Below are 21308 nucleotides of genomic sequence, written 5' to 3' on the forward strand. Positions count from 1 at the left end.
ACAAGAAACATGGAAATTTGGTAAAGCCACCTTGCTGACCAAGGAGCATGCATGTTACTTTTAGATCGCCACATATCATCCAACCATGAGCAGAATAGCCTATTTTATTTAACATTATTTCTAGATTTTCATAGCTTTTTTTCATGTGTACAGAATGTCCAACAGGTACAGATGCATACATGTTACAATTGTCTAATAAAACAGCCTTAAAACTAGTTTTGGATGAATCAATAAACATCCTCCAGTCTTCCTTGTTGTATTCAATACCAAACTCATTCATCAGACCTGGAATGTCTGAGCAGTGCACTAAATCACCTTCTTGTTGAAAAAAGTTCGAAAATTGCTGCCCACTCTTTCTATGCATGTATATGCTGGTTTCAACTGCCAATAAGTTCTTTTCTTTTAATCTAAAGCCAAGCAATTCAACTTTTTCTTTCATTAAGCCCAGATCCCTAACCAAATCGTTAAGCTCGGTCTCAGTAAACAATTTGGGCTCTAGACTTTCTGTATTACGTTGGAATTTATCATCATCTGGTTCATCTAAATCACATTGTGCATCAGAAAATACTTCTGTTAGAACAGAATTTAAATCATCTGGTGGGTCAGGAAACAGCAAATCTACACCATACCTTACTGGTCGGATGGCAGATGAAAGGTTAGAGTAGCTTATTACCTTTTTTGTTTTCCGCATAATGACCAGTAATATCAACACTGCAAAAGTAGCAATCATCGGAATGATTTCTTGGCTTCCTCCATATCATGGGAACAGCAAATCTAAAGGCTTTTCTCTCCTTTTTGAACCATTTTCTCAGGTCTCCAACACACACACAATATGCCTTGTGTGGCGCCTAAAATTTATCTTGATCACCAAGTTTAGATCGAAAGTATGATAGATAAACGTTTTTCAAAAAGTCAACAATGTTTCTTTGGTGTTTTTAATCACAAATTCAACACAAATGTAACAAAAACTGTCAGCAGAGTTTTTACAACCACGATTAAACACTGTATTGAGCACATGTACAGGAAACGAGAAAGTGAAGTTAGATTGACAGTATACAAACCACCATCTGTTAACACAAAAATAGAATTGACCTTTTGTGCCAGCAAATGTTTCTCATCTACATTTATTACACCTCATTTTAAATTATTTTAACTATACAAAAGCTGTTAAATTCTTTAAAAAATCGCTTAATTTAATGAATTTAACTGTAAAGTGTGAAGAAATGGTGGGTGATACAGTTTTTGAAGTATCATATTTAGATTTCCCATCCTAAAAATAAAAAGAATAAGGTATTTTCACCAAAAAGTTTTCCATTGTTGGTCTGTGTAATTATTTGTTAATATGGATTTCTCTTCACTGTAACTTTTCTGGTGCTGTAAGCTGTATATTTTTCTCAAATTAGTAACTTTCTGCTAATTAGGAGATAGCATTTCTTTGGAAGTACAATTGTACTGACCATTCATATATGATGCAAAAACACTTGATAAAGGTTTGTTTTCAAATATGAGCTGTAACGTTACATGCATTCTGCTTAACCTTAATGAAAGTTATCTTAATCCATTTTGACATATAAAAAATGTTTGTTTTGTTTTTTTCTCTTGCATGCAATAATTCATATTGTCACACAGTATGCAGTTTCATGGCAAGTCACATCTCCGATGGAATAAACAGCCGAACCAGCAAGTACCACAAAAGTAAAGTAAAGCAGCTGCCGTCATTCCACCTTGCAGACATGTGGCGCCCATCCTTACCCATGTACATGCACAGACAGTCATAAACTTCCAAACAACATGCTATTCTAGAACAACAAACTTATAAAAAACCGGTATGCTCACTATGATACTCATCATTTGTCGGCCTGGTAGACATTGTGCAACACATTACCTTACCCAAGTGGTATGTTATACTGTATGTCACCTTTTTGTGTATGTAAATGATGTCATCACAACCACAGGACATAGAGAAATAAATAATACTGCTAGTTCAGATTGTACATTTGTCTTCAGAAACGAAAATTGTTAAAACTTTGTAAAATAAAAACCCTTTACTTATGGTATTTGAACTAAGTAATATTTCATATAATTCCATTTCAAAACATCTTTACTCATGATATAGCCCTAACCTTACTTAATGATTACTTGTGGATTACTTACAAAGACTCAGTAAAAATTTATCATTTCAATGTATCTGATCTCAAATACTATGCTTGAGGTCGGATAAACACTGGTGCAAAGTAACCATTCCTCAATAGGAATTTGAATTCTTGAAGTAAGTTATAGTCTTAAAATGTTATAACCATATATTATTTTTTCATTGTCTCTATTTATGTATGTGGACCAGCCACAATGGTGGCTGGTAAACCAGCTGTACCTCTGTTTTAATTATCAGTGGTCTATTCAGACACAGTGAGTATTCATAGCCTAGTCATGCTGACTGGACATGGAGTAATTATTAATTCCTATTATGAATTGATCATAGTTGTATCTTCATCTGGATTACCAACTAAACTTGTGAGGAAACATAGGCTTAGGAGCCTCATTTCTTATTTCCTCTACACTTCCTTCAAGTAGGATAAGGTAAGCAGGCAGTTAACCTACTTATTCTAAGTTAAGCTAACATTCCCTAAAAATGTGTATAAACTAAATCATGTGATTTAACCATCCAAAATAAGTAAAAATTCCCCTCGTAAAAAGCTCCTAGCAAACAAAGGTACTGCTAACCATAAGAAAAGTACGAAACATTCTACGGAATAGTTGTGAAACACGCAAACATCCCAAGTCGTTGGATGTATCCATTCAGTTCTGACAGCAAATTATAGTTTTCCATAGACACTTCGAGCTTTTCGGAGTTTATATATTAATCTGTCAATTCCAAACAATCAAATGTAATAAATGTTGAGAACAACTAGTGTAGTAAACTCGTTAACTTCCTACTTTCTGTGTTAAGAGCAGCACACAAAGTTAAGACAATTCTGTCCTAGTTATCAATTTCTGAAATGAGTATAAGAATTAGACCACAAAACTCAGGTTCATTCCTATATTTTGCAACTTCGGAGTAATCCTCAAAGCTAATAGTATCCTACTTCTGCAGAAACCCATAAATACTCCTCCTCCTACAGAAAAATCCTTCATAAAGACCATTCAAATTTTATAGCTATATTGGCCCTATATATATGCCTCCATTTTTCCTCCATTTAAACTTAAGTAATACTCCCTTTATCCCACCTGCACTATTCATAATATAATTCATGTATATATGCGTATCATAGCCTGTTCATTATTACATCACTCCCATTAAACCACTACTTTCTCGTCTTTCCTCTTATAACTTTAGTTACCTTAATTCTATTGTATTTTGAACCCATACCTTATTACTGAGCTTCCTCTTAAATATACTACTGTGTCTTAAATATACGACTGTCTCTTAAATATACTACTCTTTGTTCAACTCAGCATGAGCAAGAAACATTATTTTGAGTAAAGTCATCTAGACCGATATTAAGATTTTCTTCATTTATTACACCACTTCAGCTCCTGCCACTATCAGAGATCGAAAAGCTTAGAACTTACAGAACAAGGTTGTCCTTGACAAAATATATGTTGTTCCTTTTACAGAGTAGCCTTTTTGGACTTAGAATGTAATCTGGATATTCTTGCCATTTATTACCATCTCTCTATGTGGTGATGGCTATGCATGTAAGAGAGAATCTACTCAGTTCTGATGTCTCTTCTGATCTCTTGTTCTTTTTAAATGTGAGCTGTGGTAAATTATGGTGACTTCTGTGAGTAATGAGTAATTCCTTAATAGTAAATGCTATCTTCTCATGCATACTTATTTAGATATTACTCACAAAATATTTATTCTCATCTATTATGTAGTGAAGTTCATAGTCAGTGTGAAATAGTGACTTGTCTTGCTTCCAAATTGTTCGGTAATTGAGTAATTCAACTCATGCTTGCCAATATTTCAGGTAATGAAAGCTGTTTTTCTTTGAGCTCCCTCTCCTGGATTCGATTCTCCTTGGTACAGCTCACAACCCAAGTTGAATTATTATACATCAATGGCTAGTTTGAACACCTGATTCACTTTAGGATGATGCTTTTGCTGTAGCTTGGTTAATATTGCTAAAGTCTTCTTTTGTACTTTCATCACAGTTCCAGATAGTTTTCTATTTCAATAAGTTCGATAAATGAGCATCTTTCACAGCCTAGCCTCTTACAAAGCTCCTATAGAATCCAGCCAAATCTAAAAGTGATCATAGATGCTTAATATTTCTAGTCTCTGGACAGTCTTTTATAACTTGCATTCTTTCTGGTCTCGCGTCCGTCGGCCGTCGTAATTTAATATATTATTATTGTTGTTATTATTTTTTGATTGTTGCCGACTTACATGGTGGGCCTTCATAAAAATGATATTTCATTTAATTTTGATTTACGATTAAATGCTTTCCTGAAGTTCTCCTTTTTAGCAATATTAATCTCAAATTATTTGTTACGTTAATGAATGTTAGACTCGCTGAATCTTAAAACATGAGCATATAAGCTGAACAATGTAATAAACTTTTCATATTAATTTCCTCGGCTAGTCAGCTCATTTTAAAGCAAAAGATCTTTAGTTATTAATTACAATTGCGGCCCACACACGCGCGAGAGTATTTTTCCTTACATCCATTAACCATTGTATTGTAGTCGGAGTCCTGGCTCTGGCTCTCGGCTATGGTACTGAAAATAATAATCTTAAAGCTACGTATTTCTGCAACTTCATGCGACCGTGGAGAAAAATTAATATTATGTTAATAGCGGGCGAGTATTTCGCTTCCGCTAATTTTTCATAAGTTAATATCGCCACGTAATGGCGTCGTTGGCTGCATCAGCCACTGCAATTGTTGAACTGTAAATTACTTGAATGCAGGTTAATTCAAGGAAGGCGGACGTGAAATCGGGATCACCTCTTACAAATTAAAAGTGCACAATAATATTAAATATATATATATATATAAAATCTGCTTAACTCATACAAAGATGCTTACATTTGCCAGCACTCGTAAGATGTCCGTCTATACACAATCAAGACAAGAGAGGAAGTGAAGACTACTAAAAAAATTAACGAAAGAGCGTATCTTGTTGTCTCTTTAGATCACTTTGTTATATTTCTCTGCATTGCATTTCTTTGCATTTCTCGACAGAGGAATTATTATTTTACGGCTACATGATAAAAATATATCATTCAATTTTTAAATGTCTCTTCTTTATAAATACTGTTTTTTAAGTCTTTTCGTAATATAGCACTGGGGACGCTATATACTCATAAAATATTTATTCTCACCTATTATGTAGTGAAGTTCATAGTCAGTGTAAAATAGTGACTTGTCTTGCTTCCAAATTGTTCGGTAATTGAGTAATTCAACTCATGCTTGCCAATATTTCAGGTAATGAAAGCTGTTTTTCTTTGAGCTCCCTCTCCTGGATTCGATTCTCCTTGGTACAGCTCACAACCCAAGTTGAATTATTATACATCAATGGCTAGTTTGAACACCTGATTCACTTTAGGATGATGCTTTTGCTGTAGCTTGGTTAATATTGCTAAAGTCTTCTTTTGTACTTTCATCACAGTTCCAGATAGTTTTCTATTTCAATAAGTTCGATAAATGAGCATCTTTCACAGCCTAGCCTCTTACAAAGCTCCTATAGAATCCAGCCAAATCTAAAAGTGATCATAGATGCTTAATATTTCTAGTCTCTGGACAGTCTTTTATAACTTGCATTCTTTCTGGACATGGCTGTATTCCCATTATTCCCACACTGTGTCCCAAAAAGTCAACTCTTGTCACCAAAAGTATGTTTTAGAAACTTTTATTAGTAACCCTTTTTCTTCCAGTCACCTCAAAATATATATCAATAATTGTCAACAGTCTTCCCAAGTCTTGTAGACTATTAATAAATCATTGACATACATTATTAATTCTTGCACTAATTCCCTCCCTAATAAATATTGAGCAGGAATGAAAACTGACACAGGAATGTCCAATTCGGTAATGGAGTAATTCAATCATGCTTGCCAAGACTTCAACTAATGAAAGCTATTGTTCTGTGATCACCCTCTCCTGGATTCCATTCTCCTTGGTACAGCTCACAACCCAAGGCGAATTGTAATACTTCCATGGCATTTACTTTAAACTGTAAAGATTTTCTTTCAAATAAGAAGGCTGTGTATGGCCTTGAGTGTTCATGTAATGCTACCTGCCAGTATCCTTCCATGAAATCTATGGAAATATGAAATTCTGCTTCATCAAAGTTAGATAACATCTCTTCTGTACTCAGGGCTCTAACCCTTTCTGTCTCTTTGTGTTTATGGAGTGATCATGAATCTAAAACTAAATGAACACCTACCACAAGTCTCTTAAGTACCCACAACAGACCCTAAAAATACATTGAGTTATGTTGCTGTCTATCTCCTTTCGTATTTCATCTCTCACTGCAATTCGAAGGTTTATTGGTAGTGGATATGACTTGCAAAAGGAAAAAAACTGTGTCATCTTTTACTTTAAAGTTACAGAAGTATTCCTTCATTAGTCCCAAGTTATCTGTGACCACATCTTTATGTTTTAACAGAATACCTTCTAATTAAAATTTCTGTTCTTCTGGCACTACAGGTGATTCTCTTGCTATCGATTAAATGCCAACTCCTCTTGATTTAATACCTCCCTTCTTTTTCTTGTTTATTTTCATCTGTTGCAATAATATCAGTAAACACAACTAAACGAATATGCTCCTCTGATGATGGGCCTTGCTTAGATTTCAATGGATTACTTTGGAAAGCTATGCTAGCTACCTTTTTACCTATTTTCCACACAAATATTTTCTGGTTGAAATCCAATCGATAATAATTATCAAGTAACCAATCTTATCCTAACAGGATATCTATGACACCAGCAACAATGTTTGATGGAAGTTCCACTTTTTAATCGTAACTGGTAGTCATGTTTCTTTTTTAATTTGCTTCCCTTTATTACAGGTGGTTCAAGTAACACACACTCCCATTACTGGTACTAGGAGGCAACAATATTTCTTCCTCATTAGCGCTAGCCATGGTGTAAGATTAATGATATTTTATGCACAGAATATAGGTGAACATCAACTTTCTTTCCAAAAATGTCACTCACTACTATTGGTTTACAATGTTCTTCCTTAGCTGTTACTTTTCCTTCTTTAAACAACTATTCAAGAATAGGTCTCAGCCATGTGAGGATTACTGTCTTCTCTGAATGAGGGCCTACTATTCTATTATTAGTTTGGCATGGATCTTAGTGTCAAATCTCTTTCCTGAACTTTAGGGTGAATTTTACAGCAATTCATCCACAAAGCTTTAATGTAGCAAAAATTATGTTTATATCTTTTTTAGTAATAGGTCAAATTTCGGACAACTTTTTCCATAATGAATCATATTTCGACCAAATTTTTTTCCAGAAATCCAAATGTTTGTCGTATTTTTAGGTACACAAGAATATAAACACGAAAATTTTGCTGACATGACAATGTTTGAGGTAATGTTGTCACAATTAAACACAATTACTACAAAGATTTATTTATCGGGTTTATAGTAGACAAGCAGTGTAACACATTATGTAGTCCATTCACTGATGTAAAGATTGTTGCACAGAGTCTACAAAACATTCTCGAAGCCAACAAGTGTGGCTTCTGGCGTAATAAAAGTAGCACAAGTAGTCGCCCCATTCAGTTTGAATACAAACTTAGTCCTATTCGACGAAACCAGGGGAGAAATTCTTCAGCAATGACAAGCAAATATTATTTTATAAACTATATAAAGTTAAGGTTAATGGGGGAAACGGCTTTATAGTGTAAAAACACTGCAACACCTCCGAACACAGTAGCTGCACGAAGATAAGTGCTGAAAAGGACAGCAGACGAACGCTGTTATTTGAGTAGACATGTCCATCTTCAGAGGTGCAAGAACTTGTTTAAGATGGTGGTGTCTTGCAATGTCCTATTGGAGAAGCTGAAGAATCCCCGCTTCAGACAGTTCTTGAAGTACAAAATAAATCCAGTTCCAGATGAAGCTACGCTGAGAAACGACTATTTATCTGTGTGCTACGAGGAAGTGCTCGACAAAATACGAACTAAAGTTGTTGACCAAGAGATTAGGGCGTCTATCGGAAATCACCAATTTGGATAGGGGTTAAATTGTAAATACTTTTGTTGGTGTTCTTAAAGTTGACAGACCTGGAGAAATGTTTCTCCTAAGGGTGTGAAGCTCTCAGCAGAATAAACAGCTCGACAACCGCCTTTGCGTTTGACAACTCAATGAAGCTACTGTCGCTAGTTGGTGTGAATAGAGACCAATAAATGGTGCTTCATACATGGCTGTAGCAGCCTACAGACTTCAGAGTCTCTATCCCAGTGTGGCACACATCACTTGCCTTGCACACGCATTGTACAGAGCTGCAGAAGAGGTGAAATTAAATTGCACTGATGTGAGCCAACCGATCTCCTCTAGCAAGAAAATCTATGTGAAAGCTCCACTAAGAGTACAAAAATTATAGAACAGGAGCTTCCCTCCATTTCCCCCTCAGCTTGTACTTACACAATGAGGTTCTTGGGTTAATGTTGTTGAGTATTACTGTACCTATTACACCAAAACAAGACGATCTTTTCTGAGCCTGATAGTGATTAATAAAGTGCTATCAGAACTGCGAAAGAGTTCTTTACAGATACGTTGTCTCTAAACTTGACATACATCAACGCGCTGTGTCGTCCGAACAAGACACAGGTGCAAAGATGCGAGCTGGTGCCAGTGCCATAGAGACTCTCCACTTGCGCGAGTTCCACCTGCGCCACTGTCGGCGCACGTGCGTCTCGCGGGCCCCGAGGAATCGCTTCATGACGTCATCAGAAAGGCTGAAAGCGTGACAGCGCTGCCTGGTGACTAGCCCTGTTAACAACTCTGTTGACGTAAGTGACGTCAAAACAGCGTTTATACAGACCTGCCTTCAGCTGTTTTTTTGGAACGTCAAATCAATCCGGATTGTTTGAATGAATCTTGCGTTAACAGAATTAAATGTAGAAAGAAGATTTGAATGCGAATAATCTCGATTATAGTGACATAATAATCCGCAGCGTAGTCAAAGTTACATATTAGAGTCTTACGTGATTGATTGAAGCCAACTGATTACAAATTATTGGTCGAAAGGCAGAGTGATTTATAGCATAAAACATATTACGCATTGAGGACAATGTGTCTAAATGTTTTTAACACATTAACTGCAGCTTACTAATGTAGACTAACTACCACTGAGACGTTTGCAGCACGAATTTGTCTTTGAACCCATACCAGCAGTAGCAAATGCGGAGAAACGAATCAAATATGGTAAAGGATACGTAGTGGAACGCCCATTGCATTTTTCCAGTTTGTGTACGATATCTGTACGTAATATGCATCAAAACACGTCGGATGCTTATTCATTTTCTAATATATGTTTTTGTGGATGACCTAGAAGTTTTATTATTTTTTTAATTATGAGAAATGCGTTAAATGCGGGAAAAATACATTTAAATATGCCGCAAACAAATATTAGGCAAAGCCACACGTCTGTCTGTTACCACAACCTTTATTTCTCATTCGCTGTGTTCCACAACTGTCAACGAAATGATCTCTTTTTCACCCTAATCTATACCTTAGACTATGCTACAAATAAATTTATAACTCCAGCCAAGGTTTCTAGGGAAAATGGGGGGAGGGGCGGGGGGAAGGGGGCGGAATCCAGTATAGTGCTCTAGCCCAGATATGTGCTCTTGCCCAGTGTCTGTTACCGATATGCTTAAATTTTTATCGTTTTTCTGTAAACAGCTATATGCCATCTTCCTGTGTGTAGTTTCTCAAAAATCCAGTTTATGTGGTCTTAAGATAAAAAGAGCTCACTGAGGGAATATTAATAGATTTAAGCAATACTGACATCTCCAAATTGTAAGACTGCTATAGATGCAAGTCACTGACTGTCAGAGTGTATCAGTGGGAGAAAACATTTGAAGTAAATCACGAAGCTTTAGGTTAGTTCAACTATTACTTCTTAATGTAGTAAGCAGTCACAATTAACTTCCGTATTTTGATGTATATACATACTACACAAGCAACCAAATGGTACCTGGTGGAGGGTACCTTGTACCACTACAAATCACTTTTTCCTGTTCCACTCGCAAATAGAGAGAGGGAAGAAAGGCTATCTATTATCTGAGCCCTGTTTTCTCATGCCCTCTAAATTTTCTCAATAGTGTTATAAAAAAAGAACATTGTTTCTCCTCCAGCAATCCTCACATGAGTTTGCCAAGCATCTTCATAATACTCGCACATAGTTTGAAACTACTGGTAACCTATCTAGCGTCCAACCTCAGAGTTGATTCAGTGTGTTGCTTAAATCTGACCTGGATCTCAAACATTGGAGCAATACTCATGAATGTGTCACATAAGTGTTCTATACGGGTGGTGTAAGTGATCTTCCCCTCATTTTCAGTCACAAAAGATATTCATCTTCACAGAGGAAGGAAGTAATGACCGTGACAGCTAGAAATGTTTTTTTTTTTTTATTCAAGTTCTGTTTTTCTCTCATACTTCGTACAAAGCAATGAGTACTGTCAGCCCTGCATAAAATGATAAAATTAAAATCCTGTTAATTTGAACCGTAGTGTTAACTAGCATATGCATCCTTGAGTCGAAACATTACATTTAATTATAATTATAGAAGGAGAGACTAATAAAATAATTTTTTTATTTTGTATTTTTTTTAATATCTTAGGATATTCAGTTTTCTGCCTGATGGCTAGCAGCAACATTCTGAAGACTTTCGATCCAAATGTGAAATTCAATTCTGAATCGTAGGCATGGATGTATAGTCTTCATGGACATTGTTTGTACTTCCAGTATTTTGCAAGTTCATTTAACTGAACGGAGTAAAATTACCCCTATTATGGACAACAAATACTATTAGGGAGTAAATATGTTGACATGTAAGTGAAAGACTCCGAAGGGACCTGAAGAGACTTCTGTAAGAAGCTGCGCTATCGATTTTACACAATACTTTTACTTACATGGATAAAAAGTTCTGTTGACTTGCCACATCAGATTTGAATAAAACTGCAAGCTTTTCATAACATCCTCCATCACCATCATCAGTAATGGTACTGAATGGTATGGTGTACTGTAGCAGCACATTAAGTGTTTCAATTGAATTGATTCTGCATTATTTCTCTTCCCCATGTCCTTGACATTAATGCTACCAAGTTATGTTCTTGTATGGTAATTAGTTTCCACATTATAACATGTTAAATATAGAAAGTTTAACTGTAACCAAGCAGTAGTTTTCTTTGATGACAATATCAGTTCCAGTGCACAACTGAATTTCAAAATCTGTCTTGTGGGGTGAAAATCCATTACTGCTGCAATCTTGTGCTGACAATGAGATGATTTTCATAGAAATACCGAATTATTTCATTTGTAATACAGTTTCATAGTTTTTGCAGTTGCTCATGATCTTTACACTTGCGTGCAATGGATGTAGCATCGGCATACAGAACTATCCTTGAATTTGGGGAGCAGTATTTTGTCATTTACATAAATCAACAAAAGTATCCCAGTACAAAGTCCTGGGTACCCTGTATTACATATCGGCAATGTCAGATCTGTGTGTGTCACTCACCATCCCTAAGAGTGAAAACTGATTTGTGTTAGATAAGGTTTTATTAAACTTTGAACAATTATCAGCATAATTACCCAGCTGTTTTCCCAGAGTGTTTACTATCTCTCTCTACAAGCAACTGATAGAGATTAGCTAAAAAAATATCTGTACTTTCAGATGGAGGTCTTTCTATATCTAAAATTATGTTTCCTTTCCCATCTATAGCTTATCGCAGAAAGTTCAGTAACACTTTCAACACGTAACGAATTACATCTTTGAGCACCAATTATTGCCACTTTTTGAAACATCACCATAAGGTTTGATATCCCTACTGAAAGATGAGCAGAAATTCTTTGTTAATGGGTGCATAATAAGATTCTTTTTGGGTGCTCAGTAATAACTGAAACATCTGGTTTATTAAAACATGCTGTTGTTGTTGTTGTGGTCTTCAGTCCTGAGACTGGTTTGATGCAGCTCTCCATGCTATTCTATCCTGCGCAAGCTTCTTCATCTCCCAGTACCTACTGCAACCTACATCCTTCTGAATCTGCTTAGTGTATTCATCTCTTGGTCTCCCCCTACGATTTTTACCCTCCACGCTGCCCTCCAATACTAAATTGGTGATCCCTTGATGCCTCAGAACATGTCCTACCAACCGATCCCTTCTTCTGGTCAAGTTGTGCCACAAACTCCTCTTCTCCCCAATCCTATTCAGCACCTCCTCGTTAGTTATGTGATCTACCCATCTAATCTTCAGCATTCTTCTGTAGCACCACATTTCGAAAGCTTCTATTCTCTTCTTGTCCAAACTATTTACCATCCATGTTTCACTTCCATACATGGCTACACTCCATACAAATATTTTCAGAAATGACTTCCTGACACTTAAATCTATACTCGATGTTAACAAATTTCTCTTCTTCAGAAACGCTTTCCTTGCCATTGCCAGTCTACATTTTATATCCTCTCTACTTCGATCATCATCAGTTATTTTGCTCCCCAAATAGCAAAACTCCTTTACTACTTTAAGTGTCTCATTTCCTAATCTAATACCCTCAACATCACCCGACTTAATTCGACTACATTCCATTATCCTCGTTTTGCCTTTGTTGATGTTCATCTTATATCCTCCCTTCAAGACACCATCCATTCCGTTCAACTGCTCTTCCAAGTCCTTTGCTGTCTCTGACAGAATTACAATGTCATCGGCGAACCTCAAAGTTTTTATTTCTTCTCCATGGATTTTAATACCTACTCCGAATTTTTCTTTTGTTTCCTTTACTGCTTGCTCAATATACAGATTGAATAACATCGGGGAGAGGCTACAACCCTGTCTCACTCCTTTCCCAACTACTGCTTCCCTTTCATGCCCCTCGACTCTTATAACTGCCATCTGGTTTCTGTACAAATTGTAAATAGCCCTTCGCTCCCTGTATTTTACCCCTGCCACCTTCAGAATTTGAAAGAGAGTATTCCAGTTAACATTGTCAAAAGCCTTCTCTAAGTCTACAAATGCTAGAAACGTAGGTTTGCCTTTTCTTAAACTTTCTTCTAAGATAAGTCGTAAGTTTAGTATTGCCTCCCGTGTTCCAACATTTCTACGGAATACAAACTGATCTTCCCCGAGGTCCCCTTCTACCAGTTTTTCCATTCGTCTGTAAATAATTCGCGTTAGTATTTTGCAGCTGTGACTTATTAAACTGATAGTTCGGTAATTTTCACATCTGTCAACACCTGCTTTCTTTGGGATTGGAATTATTATATTCTTCTTGAAGTCTGTGGGTATTTCGCCTGTCTCATACATCTTGCTCACCAGATGGTAGAGTTTTGTCAGGACTGGCTCTCCCAAGGCTGTCAGTAGTTCTAATGGAATGTTGTCTACTCCGGGGGCCTTGTTTCGACTCAGGTCTTTCAGTGCTCTGTCAAACTCTTCACGCAGTATCTTATCTCCCATTTCATCTTCATCTACATCTTCTTCCATTTCCATACTATTGTCCTCAAGTACATCGCCTTTGTATAAACCCTCTATATACTCCTTCCACCTTTCAGCCTTCCCTTCTTTGCTTAGAACTGGGTTGCCATCTGAGCTCTTGATGTTCATACAAGTGGATCTCTTCTCTCCAAAGGTCTCTTGAATTTTCCTGTAGGCAGTATCTATCTTACCCCTAGTGAGACAAGCCTCTACATCCTTCCATTTGTCCTCTAGCCACCCCTGCTTAGCCATTTTGCACTTCCTGTCGATCTCATTTTTGAGACGTTTGTATTCCTTTTTGCCTGTTTCAGTTACTGCATTTTTATATTTTCTCCTTTCATCAATTAAATTCAGTATTTCTTCTGTTACCCAAGGATTTCTACTAGCCCTCGTCTTTTTACCTACTTGATCCTCTGCTGCCTTCACTACTTCATCCCTCAAAGCTACCCATTCTTCTTCTACTGTATTTATTTCCCCCATTCCTGTCAATTGTTCCCTTATGCTCTGAAACTCTCTACAACCTCTGGTTCTTTCAGTTTATCCAGGTCCCATCTCCTTAAATTCCCACCTTTTTGCAGTTTCTTCAGTTTCAATCTGCAGTTTATAACCAATAGATTGTGGTCAGAACGCACATCTGCCCCTGGAAATGTCTTACAATTTAAAACCTGGTTCCTAAATCTCTGTCTCACCATTATATAATCTATCTGATACCTTTTAGTATCTCCGGGATTCTTCGAGGTATACAACCTTCTTTTATAATTCTTGAACCAAGTGTTAGCTATGATTAAGTCATGCTCTGTGCAAAAGTCTACAAGGCGGCTTCCTCTTTCGTTTCTTCCCCCCAATCCATATTCACCTACTATGTTTCCTTCTCTCCCTTTTCCTACTGACGAATTCCAGGCACCCATGACTATTAAATTTTCGTCTCCCTTCACTACCTGAATAATTTCTTTTATCTCGTCATACATTTCATCTATTTCTTCATCATCTGCAGAGCTAGTTGGCATATAAACTTATACTACTGTAGTAGGCATGGGCTTTGTGTCTATCTTGGCGACAATAATGCGTTCACTATGCTGTTTGTAGTAGCTAACCCGCACTCCTATTTTTTTATTCATTATTAAACCTACTCCTGCATTACCCCTATTTGATTTTGTATTTATAACTCTGTAATCACCTGACCAAAAGTCTCGTTCCTCCTGCCACCGAACTTCACTAATTCCCACTATATCTAACTTTATCCTATCCATTTACCTTTTTAAATTTTCTAACCTACCTGCCCGATTAAGGGATCTGACATTCCACGCCTGTTTTCTTTCTCCTGGTAACGACGTCCTCTTGGGTAGTCCCCGCCCAGAGATCCGAATGGAGAACTATTTTACCTCCGGAATATTTTACCCAAGAGGACGCCATCATCATTTAATCATACAGTAAAGCTGCATGTCCTCGGGAAAAATTGGAGACATTGGAGAGCTGAATTTGGAATACCACTACCAACAAGAGTAACAATTCTAATAATCAGAGATAAGTTTGAAATCGAAGAAACAGTGCACAATGAGAAGAATAGACACAGCGGACGAAAGAGAAGTTCAACAGACAACGAGGGTTTTGATGCAGTAATCCAGGCATACACACGATCCCCGAAGAAATATGTGAGGCAATGCTCTCATGGGGTTGGGATCTGCAGAAGCAGTGTTCATACAATTTTGCTGTCTCAGAACTTTAAGCCTTACATTCCAAGACTTCTCCATGCTCTTAACGAGGATGATCCTGATAGGCGAAGCGAATTTTGTGAGTGGCACATTAACACATGTGAAGAAGAGCAATGTTTCCAAGATCGAATTATTTGGTCAGATGAAGCGACGTTTGAACTTGATGGAGCAATTAACAACCATAATTGCGTGTACTGGGCCAGGGAGAATCCATACATAACTGAGCAAAGGCATATTAATCTACTAGGAGTAACAGTCTGTTGTGGTCTGTCTTCTAGAGGGTTAATCAGGCTGTACTTCTTCAACAACACTGTCACGGGTGACTCGTACTTGGAAATGTTGTAAATGATAACTCCCGGTCTTAGCGTTGTGTCTGGAAATGAAGATTATTACTTTCAACAGGATGGGACGCCACCTCACTTTCACCTGGATGTGAAGGCATTTCTCAATCATACATTCCGTACCAGATGGATAGGACGAAGATGGAGTGTGGAGTATCCTGCTCAATCTCCAGATTTAACTCGTCTAGACTTCTTTCTTTGGGGTACTCTCAAGAATACAGTTTACACTGTGAGACCACACACACTGGATGACCTTAGAGAGCAAATTAAACAAGTCTGTGCTGCTATTCCGTTGGAAACAATAACATTGGCATGTCGCTCAGTTGTAAGTCTTTGTCGACAGTGTATTGCGATGGACAGACACCACTTTGAACATTTACCATCTTAAGTCTGGCGATGAGGCACCTAGTACCACTAAAATTGTATTTCTAACCCCTTTCATTAAAGAGATGTTCAGTTTCAAAGAATGTATACATTATTTTGGGACATTCTGTATTTCTTATAACTACCAGGATGCCAACTATTACTATAATATTTTGGGCCAAATAACTCTAGCATTAACTTTTCCTGTGTGCTGGGCAACCAGTACTTCTTAAACATTTCCTGAAAATCATTCCAAGAAGGGAATTCTTCGAATGACCAGTTCCTCATTTAGCACCATCCTCTTCCAAATAACTCAGGGAAAAACAGTTTTTTGGATTCATCACAACACTTAAGCAGGGACTTATAAAATATCTTTAAAAACATGTAGAATGTACATCTGCCTCTGGGTTTAACTTAATACCTCCAGTTTCAATATTTGCGTAAGTAGTATCCAATTTATTATTAAAGTCAGATTTTAATTCTGCAAAAACCTTGAATAGCTCTTCCATCTCATATTGGCATATGGTAAAACCATAACGAGTTTGTACCTAATATTCTACTGCTGCTAACTTGAAGCTAAACAAGTGCTGTATCGTTATAAGAGGCACAGGGGAAAGCTAGTGTGCAGGGGTTTACTCCAGTTCACTACTACCAATGTCACATCATCATAACATCTGTGCTTAACATACAAAGGATTACACCATAATATAATTGTGACATTAAATCTAAAATAAATGCTCCAAACATCATCAGTGTATGCTTAAGTATATTATTTTTAACATTTTAAGGTCTCAGAATGATCAAATGAATATGAAGGGCTTATATCAATAATTGTACAAGTCCATTTTTGTTCATTCTGAGATATAGAGTCCTAAAATTAAATGAGAGCTGAAAAATCTGCAGTTGAGATACCAGAAATATTCAATTATACTACTGAAATAAGCCCTTCATATGTCAGGCAAAATATACGACCTTAAGAAAAAATAGTGGCACTAAATAATACAACTAGAGAGCTAAAAACTGGTCATAATATACAAATGCACATCATGTACATCACAATCAAAAGTTATTTGGGTTTTTATGAAAAATTAAAGGTTCTAAATACTAGACTTAGAAACATCCTCAGTAAGATGTAAACATCTTCTATATGTAGCACCAATAAGTTACCTCTATTGGTTTTCAAATTATTTACTAAAAACCAAATTTGAAATGAAGTCCTTACTCATAATTGATTATCATTTGTATTTGTAATAGAAAGTTGTACTTATAGTACGCAATTGCAATAATGCAGTAATACAGCTATAGCAAGTTTCGAGACAGTTCATAAATAACTGTGAGAACAAGGTATCTTAAAAAGGCAGTTCAGAGGTCATGTTCTACTGTCGATTCCGCTTTAAAAAATTGTAGCCAGCTAAAACATTTTAATAACTAAACCAAACTTAATTCTATTTATATACAAATTGAGAAGATTACAAATTGTTAAACAATTATTATTAATTAATACGTGTCCGAGAAATGGGCCTTTTAGATTCTGACCCTGTCCCTAGGACGACTGATAGCAGATGTTCCCTTTGGTGGTCCACTGTGGCCATATATAAAAATGGCCAGAGAGGCAGTTAGGAGAGACACTTTGAACCTGGATATCAATATGTTCATGTCAGTCAAATGCCTGCTTGCCTGGTGTCTTGGACGACGTCAGAGCTTGGCAGAGTTGAATGCGATTTTCCATAAAAGCTGGAAGTGAACCTGTGAAGATATTCCACTATCCTGGTTCCCTTAAATTTCACAGAAGTAACTGTGTGTCGCCCACAATGCTGACAAAACCACGTGGCAAGTGAGGAAATTATTTTTCCGCTATATTGGCAATGAAGTAACTTTTGGTGATTAGAAATCAGGATGATATACCATTTTACTTGGAAGTTCCCACAGTGGTCATCTCTGCACTGTTAACAGTGCTGTTTCTGAAACGATTATTATTATTATTATTATTATTATCAGGGATATTATTATATTTTGTACATGTGAACTTTTACAGAATGTAGCAATCAGTTAAAACTCAAAAGTTTTACTAATAGTCGTAGTTCCTGATCCTGCTGAGTAAGCAGCAAAGAGGCACATTTTCTTTCAGTGAGCATAAAGAGGAATCTGGACTTGCAGACTGGAAATTATGCTCAGTATGTTCTCCACTACTTTCTGCCAGATTGCAAAATTAGTTTCCAGGCTCTTGTAATTATCAAAGGAAGGTGTAAAGCATGCACACAAAATTTAAGTGCTTATTCATAACTACATAACAAAAGAAATGACCATTTGAATAGTTACCCGCGACCCCATGAACTGTCAAGCTGGCGTATATATATTTCGTTCAACGTCTCTGTTTTTGGATTTAGACACTTTTAAATTATTTCACAGTAGGTACTACTGTCACAAAAAAGTAGTATGAATTAAGTACAGCTCACCACAGTTGCTGTGCAGTATGGTGTGTAGCGGACACTGATGACGAGCTGGATCACTGTGCCAGGTGGACTCCATTGCTGAAAGTTAATGGGTGGCTGACACATTCACTTCTCAATTCTATGACATAGTTGTGGAACCAATGAAACGATTTTAGTCCTTAGAAATTGTGATTGACGATCTTCCCACTCATTCTTCAACAGCAGAGTTGATGGCTTTAATAATTACTCATCAACCAAGCAGGTATTCTAAAGTTTCTTTATTGAATTGCTGGTAATGGCTCGTGTGCTACTGTAATCTCAACTATTGGTCACATAGTTAAGATCAACAACAATATTTTTCGATGAAACCTCCTTCAAAATCGTTTTTTTTCCTGGGTTTCTGTTTATTTTTCTTATCAGATTTACAGCACAGAAGTAGTCTGGGCTCTTCAATGAGTTGTCAGGATGAAGTGTTTTCCCTTTTGTGAGACAGTATGTTTAGATTACGGCCATTATTTCAATTTATGATCTACTTCTTTATTGAGTGTTCTGACAATCATGTAATTCTTCTTTAATGTGGACTAATTCCCCACTGCACCTCCTCAGGTGGTGGAAGCTGTAAACTTTGTTAATTAATTATTAATTAAGATCAACCTCTACACATTTCTCATATTCTTCAAGTTTAAGATAGACCTTCTCTTTCAGCCACTTTAGTGAGACCTGAGGTACCTATGAAGGTAATATACTAAAACGTCTTGTAACTAGACACTTGTAACTACACTGCGTTTTCTCTAGTTGTTTGTGTATCTGTTTTTAATATTTGATAAGTATTATGTTTGTGCACAGGCTGCCTTAGGCTATACTGGCGGTGGTTTTCTTTTAAAGCAAGGGACAACTGTGTATGAAGAGACATGTAACTATTAATACAATTTACTGTTTGGAATAAGGCCCACAAGATGTTTCAGTTATGGAAACAGCTAATGCTCTACTTCTGCTACATTTTTTTTTCTCCAGGAGAATCACCCCACCCAACAAAACCAAATCTTATATAAAAGTGAAAGAATGCACAATATGAACAAAGGTACAGTTTTTCAGAAAGACATTTATGTAGTTTACTCAACAGATAAAATCTGCATCCATATACATGCCAAGTAGTTTACCAGATATTCATTGGCATTAAACCAAGTATTTGATAACTTGAAGGACTCACCGTTTTGTAGTTTCAGTTTGTTCACCTCTTTTCCAGAATTTGCAGTCATTGTGTCATCTGCATCATGTACAGATATACATGACAAATTACTCTGAAGATCATTAACAAACATTGCAAATGACAGTGCCTGAAGAATTGATCCTTAGGCAAAGGTTCCAAGTCGTGGATGCCATAATGCCTTGGTATCTCCAGTTTACTAAATCAAATACATTACTCAGATCAGCTAGAGTGCCTTCAGTAGATGGTTTTGATTCAAAAGAAGCTTGCACAAAAGAAATAACATTTTCACATCTTTGAATATGAACCATTGGGGCCTGAAACCACACTGAGACCCAGTGAATTATGAACAGTGTGTATAAAAACAATCATATGATTTCGTACATCAACATTTCTGAAACTAAAAATAAAATATACAATGAACTTTGTTTTTTGATGAATGGGATACTCAAAAAGTTTTTTCAACTTAAAAGGTCATATTTTTTTTATTAAAGTTGGATATGGGAGTGGACATCTTGTAGCAATCACTTGGGAACATCCAGTATGCTAATAAGGAAGTTATCTGCTTGAGACAGCATTCATTTTAAAATCATTTTTGAATGAGTAACTTAAATTTTGAAATCTTTTTTGAGCTATATTTGTGGCTCTGTAGCAAGATCTAGTGCACGTATGCAAGCTGTCATGCCACCTCACATTAAATTAGAAGTAACACTGAAACATCTGACAAACTGAAGTCACTGCAATATTTGTATATGTTTGTTTCACTGGTGCAGCACTTATTTTGTAATCAAAATTTACAAAGCCGTGGAGAAAAGAAATCACTCAGTAACAGCACCAATATGAACAATGTCATATTTGCATAGTATTTTAATGATGGACAAGAGTAGTTTTAATTCTCTAAAGTTAAAAATAAACTTCTATGTCGCCATAATACTTACACTCAATGACTAAAGCAAGACCTTATTATCACTATACTGAAATAAAAAATACCTTTACAGTATTGAGTGTTCTGCTGTAATATGAACTTCAACAAATCCATTCTGCCAGTAACGATACTGTTTGATCATTTCATCGCTTTGAAAGATGATATGTTACTCTGATACAAATAAATGATTATAAAGAGTTGTTGAATGTTAAAAAGATGTCCCTGTCACATAGTTTAAGAATATTTTGTCACTTTAGAAGGTATTCATTTACTTAGTTGAAGAGCAAGCACATTATTTTGGTATGACGCTAACTTTTCACGTAAATAAACAAACGATTCTAGATCTGTGCTGTTGAATGAATCAGAGTAGAATGAGAGCAGATCCACTAGTCATAGTTGCTGAAACTTGTAGATGATGGTGGAGGAGGTAGAACGCCACTTAACTTTCAAAGGTTAGGTGTAAGTTGGTATAACAGCATGCAAATTGCATGTTTCCACACGTATGTTGAATTATGGGAGTGGTAGCAGGGGATCTACTTGTAAGAAATTCATGCCAGTAGAAACCCAGCTTTAGAGCCAGGTATGGACTTCTGATTACCAAGAGCAGGGGAACTGGCCTTTGTAGCATTGTGACAACAAAATGAAAGATTAAATTTGTGTTAAGTAACA

This window comes from Schistocerca piceifrons, chromosome X (genome assembly GCF_021461385.2).
Source record: "Schistocerca piceifrons isolate TAMUIC-IGC-003096 chromosome X, iqSchPice1.1, whole genome shotgun sequence".
Taxonomy (NCBI): Eukaryota; Metazoa; Arthropoda; class Insecta; order Orthoptera; family Acrididae; genus Schistocerca; species Schistocerca piceifrons.